Consider the following 12,741-nt stretch of genomic DNA (forward strand, 5'->3'; position numbering starts at 1 on the left):
GCCCTCTCGAGGAGGAAGCTCCCTGAAGCGGCCTGTTCTGCAGCAGACAGCGTTAGGACAACACTGGGTCGGGTTAATCCACCGTTAAACCAGGATCGGGGAGCCCTGCCGTACACCAGGAAACGGTTGAAACAACAAGGGCTCCCCGACGGAGACCACAGCGAGAGGGCTCCGTTGTGTAGAGCCTCGCTCATCCCCTCCTCGAATAAAACCTTTTATTTTTCAGACCACGGCGCAATTTAAGGTCACACATTAAACGCTAACAAGCGCATGTCTGTTGGAGGGAAGAAACCACTTTCATATCCAAGGGCGGAACAGATCTGCGAGTTACGGTCGCATCGGACGAGATCGGCTGAGCGACATTCCAGGGAATAATGGGCCTAATTTCTCCCACTCGTGTCAGAAGCTTGTGAAGCTGTTCCCCGCCGCACCTCAACAATGGCCTCTTTCAGTCCAGCCCGCAGAGAGAGGTGCATTCTGGGAAAGTGACAGGGGGGAGGGGGGGGCTGGTACAAGGAGTCCTGGAACTCTTTGGAACTGGGAACATTGGGAACACTGGGAACACTGAGATGCCGGAGCCATGTTTCTTCCCACATCCTCGTATTCTTCAGAAGGCAGCCCACTGAAAACACTCCACAGGCCGAGAGAGTCTTCAAAACAAAACAACATTCCCTCTCTCGCCTCAGTTATCCCAGAGACGTCAATCTGGGCACAACAATCGGAAACGATTTCATGCGTTTTTCAATCCACACAAGATAGTTGAAGCCAGTCCCCTTAATCCCCATCACTCATGTGAATCCATTCCTGAGCCCTTAAGGCCGTGCATTAAGGTCTCAGCCCAACCAGCGCCTGTTTCTACGACAACCAGAGACTAACATCTAGCCCAACCGCCTCCTCACTGTTCCGACGCTCCACGGTCGGGATCTGAGCCCGGGCCGCCCTCCGAACCGCTCCCGGAGGAGCAGAGCCACGGAGAGCGCTCACACCTCCGTCGTTCATCCGCCCCTCGGTGAAGACAACGCGGCGCTCGGAGCCGGGAACACCCCTCGGGAACACCCCTCGGGAACACCCCTCCAGTCTGAGTGCACCACAGACGCAACGGGAGCGGCGCTCCACGTGGTCGCTCTTAAGGACCTCTCCGCTCCCGCCGGCTGGGGGAGGGGGGGTCCGAGTCACAAAGCCGACTATGAGCTGAACGCTGCAGACAGGGCGGCCATTGTTCTGCTGGAGCCCTGAGTTCAAACACAAACAGACCCTCGGGGGGGGGGGGGGGCTCAGCCCGGCCTGTAAGACCCCTCACTCCTGGGGAGGGGGCGGCTAAGACCCCTCACTCCTGGGGGGGGGGGGGCTAAGACCCGTCACTTCTGGGGGGGGGGGGGGCTAAGACCCGTCACTCCTGGGGGGGGGGGGCTAAGACCCGTCACTTCTGGGGGGGGGGGGGGGCTAAGACCTGTCACTCTTGGGGGGGTGGGTGGGGGGGCTAAGACCCCGTGGGGGGGGGGGGGGGGGGGGGGTATTGGGACCCGGGGCGGTGCGTCTGGGGGGGTACTGGGACCCGGGGGGGTCTTCCTGTGTCTCAGCGCTGTTCTGTAGATTTACGGTTCGTCTGCGGCCCACAGACCTGCTTCACGAACACCTGCTGAGGAAGTCGCTCGAGGCAGCTTGATTTCCTCTGTGGCGGTCGTTATAAATAAAATAAGAAGAGAGATTTACGAGACAACACTCTCCAGGGTGGAGTATCACGCCAAAACACTCTCACTGCTACGGCAGAAACAAACAGAATCCACCCCTGAAACGACTGATCCCCCCCCACCGAGACGCCACGGTATCTAACGTTAATTAAACCTGTTAGAGCTCCGCGTGTTCGACAGGCAGCCCGCCGGCGCCATGACAGCAAACGCCTCCTAACCCCAAGAACCTTCAAACCCCCGGTGAAAACATCCACTGTTATCCCGCTACTATACACGGACCTTGAGTCGGGGGTTTGAATCCCTGACTCTGCAGCAGCTACTCACGGCCTTGTCGTCCATCTGGTGAGGAGAGATCGTTGAAGAGACTGACGAGGGACTCAAGAGAGGAGACGTCTGGGGGCCGACCTCGGGGGGGCCGACCAGACGTTAACCACGTCCCTGAAGGACCCCCAGCTGCCCTCACGTGTCCCACACTATTTCCCAGCGTCCAAAATACACAACTCGCTCTTACGGTAACTATTATCCTGTGGTATCTTCAGGAAGATTTTTAACTGATAAAAGGAGGTGGAGATTCTATGAGACACGTGTACTGTCAATTATACAGTTAGTGGAAAGCAGCTTAGAAAAGGAAGTCAAATGGTTGTCATGAAATTATCCTTTCTGGTAAATCCCCACATTTCTGACCCATAAATCATAAAAACATGTTTTTCTCACTTGTTTCCAGACTTTCAAAAGAAGACGCAATACAAGTGCTCAGACAAGTGCACATGCTCTCCCCGAGGGAGAAACCTAGTTTACACAGACAAACTACACATCTGTATTCACACCTAGTTTACACAGACAAACTACACATCTGTATTCACACCTAGTTTACACAGACAAACTACACATCTGTATTCACACCTAGTTTACACAGAGAAACTACACATCTGTATTCACACGTAGTTTACACAGACAAACTCCACATCTGTATTCATACGTGGTTTACAGAGAGGAAATCCACATCGTTATTCACACGTAGTTTACATGGACGAACTAAACATCTGTATTCACACGTAGTTTAGAAAGAAAATTACACATCTGTATTAACATGTAGTTTACACTGTTGAACTCTACATCTGTATTCGCACGTAGTTTACACAGATTAACTCCACATCTGAATTCACACGTAGTTTACAGAGAGGAACTCCACATCTGAATTCGCACATAGTTTACACAGACACTCCACATCTGTATTCACACATAGTTTACAGAGAGAGTGGAACTACACATCTGTATTCACACATAGTTTACAGAGAGAGTGGAACTACACATCTGTATTCACACGTAGTTTACAGAGAGTAGAACTAAACATCTGTATTCACACATAGTTTACAGAGAGAGTGGAACTACACATCTGTATTCACACGTAGTTTAAAGAGAGAGTGGAACTACACATCTGTATTCACACGTAGTTTACAGAGAGAGTGGAACTAAACATCTGTATTCACACGTAGTTTACAGAGAAAGTGGAACTAAACATCTGTATTCACACGTAGTTTACAGAGAGAGTGGAACTAAACATCTGTATTCAAACATAGTTTACAGAGACAAACTCCAAATCTCTATTGCAGCAGGAGGGATTTAAACACCGCAGGAGACCAGACCGCTAAAACACCTGAACTGATCTAATCTCCTGCTCATCGCTGGAGAACGCAGAACCGAGCGGCCGAGAGAACCATCACACAGAGCCCAGCAGCGAGGCAGGAGGCACACATTATTGGACAGGATTCATCAACGAGCATTATAGATACTAGATGTTCTATAGAAACGACGGTCCTCTCAATCAGGGCAGGCAGTATGGAAATAGGGCGATAACTTTGTTGCACTACTTTTTTAGATTCTAAAATGTACCATTTCAGAGCAAAAACAATCACTGACAAAGAGCCGTCCTAGCTCTGATACACAGAGTTATTGTTAAAAGATAAATCAGTTTCTAAAACGTTGCATCTTGCTGTTGATGGTTTTTGAAGCCTTTCAAGTGGCGAATATTTTTTGTGAAATCTATTGATAATAGTTGCACTGGAATATTTAGATATATGAGTTTGTTTAAAGACCACATGTCCTTCTCAAACATGCAATATACCTGCTGAGAACGTAAAAAAACAACCGTTTAGGGTCAGGGTTGGCTGGTTCAACACTCTGGAATAGTTGTGAAAACAACATCCCAGGTGTCAGTGTGGTTTCTGCTGCTGAGTCTGAACCCATGTCTCACCCCTGAGACCCTGCACCCAGCCGGAGGCAGAGTGGGTGTCAACCCCGAACCCTTCACTCCTTCATGCACCTTTCTGCATCCACCATTAGATCCATTACGCCAGGGAGACTACCTCAGACAGAAACTCACTTCAAAGTTTGGTTTGAACCTCATTTCCTCTTGACATTCAGAACATTGTAACATGCTTTTATATATATGTACGCATAAATATATATAAATATGGTAGTTTTGTCTCAATGCTCTTCCTGGTTACAGTAGAACTATGGGCTCTTCCTGGTTACAGTAGAACCTCAGGGGAGGAGGGGGGGGGGGGGGGGGGCAGGAAGTGTGTACCCTGACACAGCGCCACTCCTAACCCAACCCCCCTCGGCGATGCACCTGCGCTGGGTGAAGAACTACTCCCCCCCACCCCCCAGCCCGACCACACCCCTCCACGCTCTGACGCCTCGCCAACAGCTCCTCCTCCACCCCCCCCTTCCCCCCCCGCGATCGACCACACCCCCTCCACGGCTCCGCCTCCCCAAGCGTTTAGGGGAAATGTCTTGCACTTCAATGAAATCTGTAAATAAACAACAACAACCTGCCAGCTGCGAGACGCTGTTGTTCTGCGGTCGGACGAACGTAGGCCCGGCGGGAACTCGCACGCATGGCGTCAACAACGTAGCGGAGAGTTCCTCCGGATCGCCGTGACAACACGCCTCTTCCACGTCTCCCTTTCGACAATCGATCCTCTCTCGGCAGGAGTCCGGACCGAGGGGGGATCTGCTTTATTAATCCCAGGCAGCTGATAGGTCGGTCAGAGCCACAGGACTAGAAGGCTTAAAGAGACGACAACATTCTGAGTAAGAATATAAAAACACTACAATAATATCAAACAGGAACATATCAACACTAATGGGATTAGGAGAATATGTGAATCTCCAGATGATCTCTAAATAACTTTAAGAACTGAAGTTGGTCCTAATGACCCCAACAGTCAGACCGGTGGGAGCCGGTGCCCAGGAGCCACAACAGAGACCCTGAGAGGACGGAGCGGAGGGGGACCATGGCCCCGCCCTCCGGCCCCCTGCGGACAGACGGGGGGGCCCTCCCCCTCTCTGCCAGGGACCGGGGGCCTGCTGTCTCCAGGACAGAGCTGAGGGTCTCCTGATGGAGAACATCAGATCATCTCCACTCTGTTCACAAAGAGCTCGTCCTTCTACCATCACACCACACTCCGCTCGCCTTAAGCGTCGTATCAATGCAAACATTCCACGCAACACTTCCTGTTCTACTTTCTGCAGATTAGGGAGCCGGATTAGGCCTTCACTGTCGCTCCACAAACAGGAAGAAGTGGGAGAGTGGAGGGTTTTTACGTAAAATAAGGATAGCACTTCCGATATTGTGTATATACATCCGATATTAAACCTGAAAGCTCAGAATAGTCGAACGGTATATATCACATCTGCAGTGAACGATGCCTCAGATCCCGGTCTATCACGACCGTAGAACACAAACATAGAAAAAGTTCGGGAACTCTCCCCTTGTTCCGAACTCCTCTGTGATTGGCTCTGATAAGCTCCGCCCCTGAAGCATCCACGTCGGTCCGAGTAAACGTCGGGACGCGTTCTCTAAACACAGAACCGAGGACATCATCAGATTCAGCGATGACATCAGCAGCGATGACATCAGCAGCGATGACATCAGCAGCGATGACATCAGCAGCGATGACATCAGCAGCGATGACCAGACGCGTTGTTCTCTCCGTGCGCCGGAGGACAATGAGCATCCACAAACAAAAAGAGCTGGAGGAGGGGGCTTGGAGGATATGACATCAGAGCTCAGATGGGACAACAACAACATTCCAGTGACCTCAATGCACTTGGTGGCCTTGTACACACACAAAAATCACACACACACACACTTTCTCCAACACAAACTTGCTCTCTTACACACACACACACACACACACACACACACACACACAGTGACATCACTTCGGAGGTACTACTGAAAAGAGACGGGCAGGAGGTTTTGGTGATCCTGGGCAGAGGTCAGAGGTCAAGACGGACAGTCAGAGAGACACAGTGCGGAGGGGTGGAAAGACACACACACAGAGCGATGAGGAAGCTGCTTCCTTATTTGGACCTTCCTGCCCTCGGTCATGTGACTCGCAGCTGTAGCGACAAGAAGAGTAATACGCTGAGCTCGTAGAAAACAAGTCTAAATATAAACGGTAGTACTACACAGCCCCAAGAGAGAGGGGCTGTAAACACAAACAAGCACCCTTCGCCCAAAGACGCGCCTCTCGTTGTACAGTTAAAGAGCCTTATTGACATGCACACACACAGAGAGCGAGATGAGCAACCCGGTGATGCAAGGGGTCTTAGTGTGTGAGTGTTTGTGCATGCGTGTGTTTGTGTGAGTGTGTGCGTGCGAGCGTGCGTGCGTGCGTGCGTGTCATAAAGCGGGCTCCATTGTGCTCTGTAGAGACCTATTACAGCGCTTTAATATCCTCATAAACGGCAGAGTAATTGTTTACAATAGCTGCTCGCTGTAATCCAGACGCTTGTGTTTCCTTATAAAACAAGGGAACACCTCGACCGTCAAACACAGCAAATCACCGGGCGCTTCACACCCCATTACACACACACACACACACACACACACACACACACACACACACAAACACACACACACACACGCACACACAAACAGGTCATCCCCTCTGCGGGGAGCGCGTCTCTCGATGTGTCAAACCCCAGGAGTCATCATTTATCCCGACCCCCCGAACCCACCCCCCCCCGGAGACAGACCTGATGGGGCTCAGTGATGCACCAATACATGCACCTGATTGGCTGCAGAGATGTGACATCAGGGCGCATATTTGTGTATATAAAAACAAACCAATATGATGACACATCAGGGGAAGCTGTTCAGGGGGACGCAACCTCAAGCGCTCTCAGAGAGCAACAGAACAGGGGCCAGGGGCCAGGGGCCACACGCACGGCGGTGGAACCCCGTAGGAGGGCAGGAGTAGGGTATGCTACGGTGTGGTAGTGGGAGAGTAGTGCTGAAGTAGTAGTAGCAGTAGTAGTAGTAGTAGGTGTGTGCTGTTGAGTCGGGCTGCTACCACGGTAACAGAGGAGGTAACACTACAATGAACCGCCATCTTTAAACACGTCTCACAATACTCCACTGTAAAATTATTGTGGGAATAAATTAATAATAATACTAATAATACGAATACAATCATCATCCCCCTGTGGAGGGAGTCTCTCTCCCTCCCCCCCCCTCTCTCTTGCTCCCCCCTCCCCCCCTCTCTCTCTCCCTCCCCCCCCCTCTCTCTCCCTCCCCCCCCCCTCTCTCTCTCCCCCCCCTCCCCTCTCTCTCTCTCTCTCCCCCCCTCTCTCTCTCCCTCCCCTTCTCTCTCTCTCTCTCTCCCTCCCCTTCTCTCTCTCTCTCTCTCTCTCTCCCTCCCCTTCTCTCTCTCTCTCTCCCTCCCCCCCCCCCCTCCCTCTCTCTGCCCTGAGGACAGCAGCTCCGTCGGCCGCTTGTCAGAGCAGGGGCCACGTGCCCCCCCCCCATCATATCCCGGCTTTGGGGTCCACATGGAGGGAGCATCCTGAGCGGACCAGCGGCGACTTCAGTTCTCTGGTTCCACCGCTCGGTCAGAGGCGGACTCACGGCACCACGACTCATTCACATCCATTTCAACCAGGGACCATGGGTTGTATTAGTCTAGTGTGTGTGCGCTTGTGCGTGTGTGTGTGTGTTTATGGGGGTGATTATCTATGAGGGGTCCTGCTAATCGGCCCTTACATCGCAGCTCCTCTCCACTCCTCCTTGTCTCTACTCCTCCTCCTCTCTCTCCTCCCTCTCCTCCTCCCTCTCCTCCTCCTCATGGACAGGGACAAGGGACCATGCCAGCTAGCTGTAGCGACTCCTCCTCACAGCAGATCCTCCTCCCTCCTCAAACTACGAAAACAACCTTACTGCTGCGGCTCAACACACACACACACACACACACACACACACACACACACACACACACACACACACACCAAGTCGGAGCAGATTTAGCAGGATGTGGTTTTACTCTCAACTCCAACCCGTTCACACCCAAAACACACGAACTGTGCACACACAAACAAACAATCGCAAATACGAACCCGCACAAACACAAACACACACACACACACACACACCGCGGCTCAACTAGGACCCGGGCACGCGACGAGCCGCTGGTTCTTAATGCCCCCCCTCCAGAAAACACGACAACAACTCCACTCACGCGCTCGACGGCGGGTTTAGAACCAAAAGCTCCGCTCTTACCTCGGACTCTGTGTGTGTCTCGTATTCCAGCCTGGTGCTCGCTCCCCGGTCTTCACATGGTGACGCGCGGGCCAGCCTGGAACAGGAGGAGGCGGAGGAGGAGCAGCGGCTCTCCCTCTCTCTCTCTCTCTCTCCCTCTCTCTCTCTTTTTCCCTCTCGCGCTCCGTTCAGCTCCACACCGACACGTCCTTGATCCCGCGGCTGCAGTCGTGTTGACGAGACGTCCGCCGGTGTGTGTTTGCGTTATGTTGAGTCAGTGTGTGTGGGACGGAGCCAGTGTGCAGCGCTGTACTCCGCTCTCTCCGCCGTGTGTGTGTTAGTGTGTGCGTGTGTACGTGTGTGTGTGTGTGTGTGTGTGTGCACACTCGACTGGAACGCCTCCTGCTCTCAATCGCTACATTGTTGACATTCAGGCGCTGACGTCACACTGCTCATTCACAACCAGCCACAACTTCTCTCTTACAAGCTGTTCGTAACACACGCACGCGCACGCACACACTCGCACACACAACTCGCACAATTTTTTAAAGACCCAAAGTCTGCAGGTGAGTTCAGAGAAAAATGGAGAAACATATTCTAAGTTTTATCATTGATTGATGTATACAAATATTCTCATGCAGAAGGTAAGTTAAAACCAGATATTGTAAAGTATTTAGCTTATTTACTGATAAAAAAGAAACGATTATTATATAGCTCGTTTCATTGCGTGATGGAAAGAAAATAGAAACATCTCATTCCCTTGCTCTCTGCACTGATTCGGCCAAAAAAAATTACAGAATGTATAAATCAACATTTATTTTGTATTGCTGAATTGAATAATGATCCGTATGATCAAAGCTTTCAGAAGACATGGAGTGCATTTCACACCCAGTAGATTACCGAAAGTCGCTTTGGATAAAAGCGTCTGCTAAATGCCCTAAATGTAAATGTAAATGTAGGTTGTGATATTTAGATTAAGATCAACGCAGATATCACCCAAGGGTTTACAGAAGGCAGCGCAAGTCTTGTGATTGTGTGTCTCTAATTATGTATGTGTGTGTGTGTGTGTGTGTGTCATCCTGTTTGTGTGTGTAACAGACAGTAGATTAGTGAAGGAATTCAAGTCATAATAGTAAGATTAAGATCCTTGGATAACTTCAATGCATTTGGACGTTTGTCTTTTCGGTAGTGTGTGCGTGCGTGCGTGCTTGCATGCGTGCGTGCGTGTGTTTAGGTGTGATAAGTGTGGTTAACGTTTTGGAAGAGGGTGTAGCATTGGACCTCATAGTGCAGAGCCAAGAAGACTCCGGGGCAGCTGATTGGCTTCTTGGGACTGAGCTGAAATGTCCCCAGTTGTCCCACTTGGTTTAGGAAATCAGCCCCCCCCCCCCCCCCCAGGAACCCGGGGGTAATCTCCAGTACTGTGTGGTTTTCCTAGCGATGGCAGTGACAATACGGTGAGGAGCCCCGAGCGATCTCTAGGAACCGGGGTCATGACCTCTCGCTCTGAGAACTGTGACTCATCCCGAAAGTAAAGAGAGAGAGAGAGAGAGAGAGAGAGAGAGAGAGAGAGAGAGAGAGAGAGAGAGAGACACACACAGACAGAGAGAGAGAGAGAGACACACACACACAGACAGAGGGAGAGAGAGAGAGAGAGAGAGAGAGAGAGAGAGAGAGACACACACACACAGACACACACACACACACGCACAGACAGACAGACAGACAGACAGACAGACAGACAGACAGACAGACAGACAGACAGACAGACAGACAGACAGACAGACAGACAGACAGAGAGGGAGAGAGAACCGGGCCAACCACAAGCCTCAGGCCCCGTCCACGCGGAGCCGAAACGGGCGAAAACGATCCGGTTTCGTTTTATGCGGTTCAGGATTATCTCCGTAAAGACGGAGTCATTGCGAAACGGCATCGAGCTGTAGAAACGCTGTAGTAAATATTCAAGGCGCTTTGTTTGACTGAATGTAACCCTAACCCTAATGAATCTAACCCTAACCCTTGGAAACACTCCTAAAAGCACTGATGAATGCATATGTAACCCAGTTCCTGTTTGGGACTCTTATTCTGAAGGAGGAGAACGGAAGTGTCTGCGTGTGGGTCGCTGTTTTGACTCTGTGTTGGGAGCGCTGGAAATAAAGTGTATCGCCCCGTTCAGTGAATGGAGTTAACTGATTCTTCTTTTATATATTATCCAAGTATAGGCAACATTAATTTGTACATTAGATCATTGTTCATAGATTAGAAAACAAAAGGAGATTGTTGGACTTCCGGTTATGGCGTTGAGCTAGACAGTCGCACTTCGTGAGTCTCTGACAAGTGAATTATAAAACAGACCCTTTTAAGTCCTGAACGGCAGCTTAAGCGGGTAAAGCAAATCAAAATGGGAAAAAACAAAAATTCAACAAGACAAAAAACTGAAAATCAGTTTAATGCTGAATTACCAACTACAAGGTCAACGCTAGCTAGCAACGAGAGTCGCGCTAGCGAGGACGAGGAGGCTGCTAGCCGGCTCGCGGATAATTGCAACACCATTATGACTGACACAGCCGCAGTCTCCGATGAAGATACTCCACATGCCATTCGTCCCCAACAGCCAGATGCTATACTTGCGGCCATTAATTCACTAAAGGAGATTGTTAATATTTGGGAATAACATGGGAATGAATGAAATGCATTTAAAATTTAAAAGGCAGCGTTTACAGGAAGTGCGTCATTATTGCACATCTAGGACCCCGAGTCGATCTGGCAGCCGAGTCAATCCGGTACCCACACCGTATCTACAGCCTCTGATACACCTTTCACCACTGTAGCCCCGCCCCGTAGCTCCGCCCTCAAGCCCCGCCCTGTAGCCCCGCCCTCCAGCCCTGCCCCGTAGCTCCGCCCTCCAGCCCCGCCCCGTAGCTCCGCCCTCCAGCCCCGCCCTGTAGCCCCGCCCCGTAGCTCCGCCCTCCAGCCCTGCCCTGTAGCCCCGCCCCGTAGCTCCGCCCTGTAGCCCCGTTTGGAGGCGGAGCTGGGACGCTGAGAGGCTGGTGGACCCGGGGCACACAACATAAATACACACACGTCAAATACAACTTAACACACCTTCAGATCTACACTAAAACACACACACACTCTAAACACAACGTACATATCAACATCACATCAACACACACACATGTCCACAACCCCATAGGAATGCACTGACACACACTCCATGTGTACACACATGCACACACAAAATAAACACAGTCCCCATATCTTTAGTTACACACCATTCACAACATACCGCATACATTCTTCACATGCACACGAAACCTGTCATGGGGAAGGGAGAGGCAGGTCACTGCTACACGCACACAGGCGTGCACACACACGCACGCACGTACATGCACCCCCCCCCACACACACACACACACACAAACATCAATCCCAGAAAGCTGTCAGCTGGGAGTCCCTCCTCCCTACAGTTACTGATCCCCCCCCCCCCCCCCCGACGTGAACTGACGCTGCTTCTCTGCAGCGTAACCACGGTAACAACTACGTTAACGATGAGAACTCCCTTTAATAAAGTATAACGCGGCGATGGGACCGCTAACAGGCTGGTGTTAAGCCGCTCTCCTGAATGCATCAGAGCCCATACGGCCCGACCGGAGCTCCATCCAAGAGCGGACGTCTGTAGCTCAGCGCTAACGCTAGCAGGCAGCAGATGCTAGCTCACATCCTGTTTACCCAGCGGACCGCCGCGCCGCTAAGCTGCTCGTGCCGCATCTAAACCGGTCCAAACAGGTGAGATCCTTTAAGAGACCCCCTCCCCCCCCGCAAACCACACACACACACACACACACACAGGTAGAACCACCCACCACACACACACACACACACAGGTAGAACCACCCACCACACACACACACACACACACAGGTAGAACCACATGGCCTTAACCTCGCGAGCTCTGTGCTGCCGTGTGGTAAACAAAGTGATGGTGTGTATGTGCGTGTGTGCGTGCGGTTGTGCGCGTGCGGTTGTGTGTGCACTTTGTAGGGGATGACTCATCACTTCTGGGCTTTCTCTCTCGCTCTGCCTCACTCTGTGTGTATGTCAGTGTGTGTGTGTGTGTGTCAGCATGTGCGTGTGCCAGCGTGTGTGTGTCTGTGTTTGCGTGTGCGTTCCAGTCTGCTGAACATCCGCTCCTCTCCAGTCATCACCACAGCCGTACTCCGGCAATTAACTCCCGCCCACCGCACTCGGTCAGTCACATGACGCCGTAATGACAGCCTTCTGCAGGACACACACACACACACACACACACACACACACACACACACACACACACACACACACACACACACACACACACACACACACACACACACACACACACACACCAAGATCTGTATCTACGTACAGTGATACTTTGGACAATGTGCAGTCGCATGAATCTGGAAAGGTTATTTTGTTTTTACCAATGTTTTTAACAAGGTTTATGCTCCGGTCTTGAAC

At 51.3% G+C, this 12,741-nt stretch overlaps 1 protein-coding gene across 1 annotated transcript in view; it reads right to left on the reverse strand.

The window, feature by feature from the left end:
• Positions 1-8,378, reverse strand: part of bach2b (BTB and CNC homology 1, basic leucine zipper transcription factor 2b) — a 46,463-nt gene extending 38,085 nt beyond the window's left edge. Inside the window, exon 1 of the mRNA XM_079754101.1 lies at positions 8,260-8,378. The gene's annotated coding sequence lies outside the window, so the exon portion shown is untranslated. The remainder of the gene's footprint in view (positions 1-8,259) is intronic.
• Positions 8,379-12,741: the final 4,363 nt, after the last annotated feature.

The sequence above is a fragment of the Pollachius pollachius genome (genome assembly GCF_949987615.1).
Source record: "Pollachius pollachius genome assembly, chromosome: 16".
In the NCBI taxonomy this organism is placed as follows: domain Eukaryota; kingdom Metazoa; phylum Chordata; class Actinopteri; order Gadiformes; family Gadidae; genus Pollachius; species Pollachius pollachius.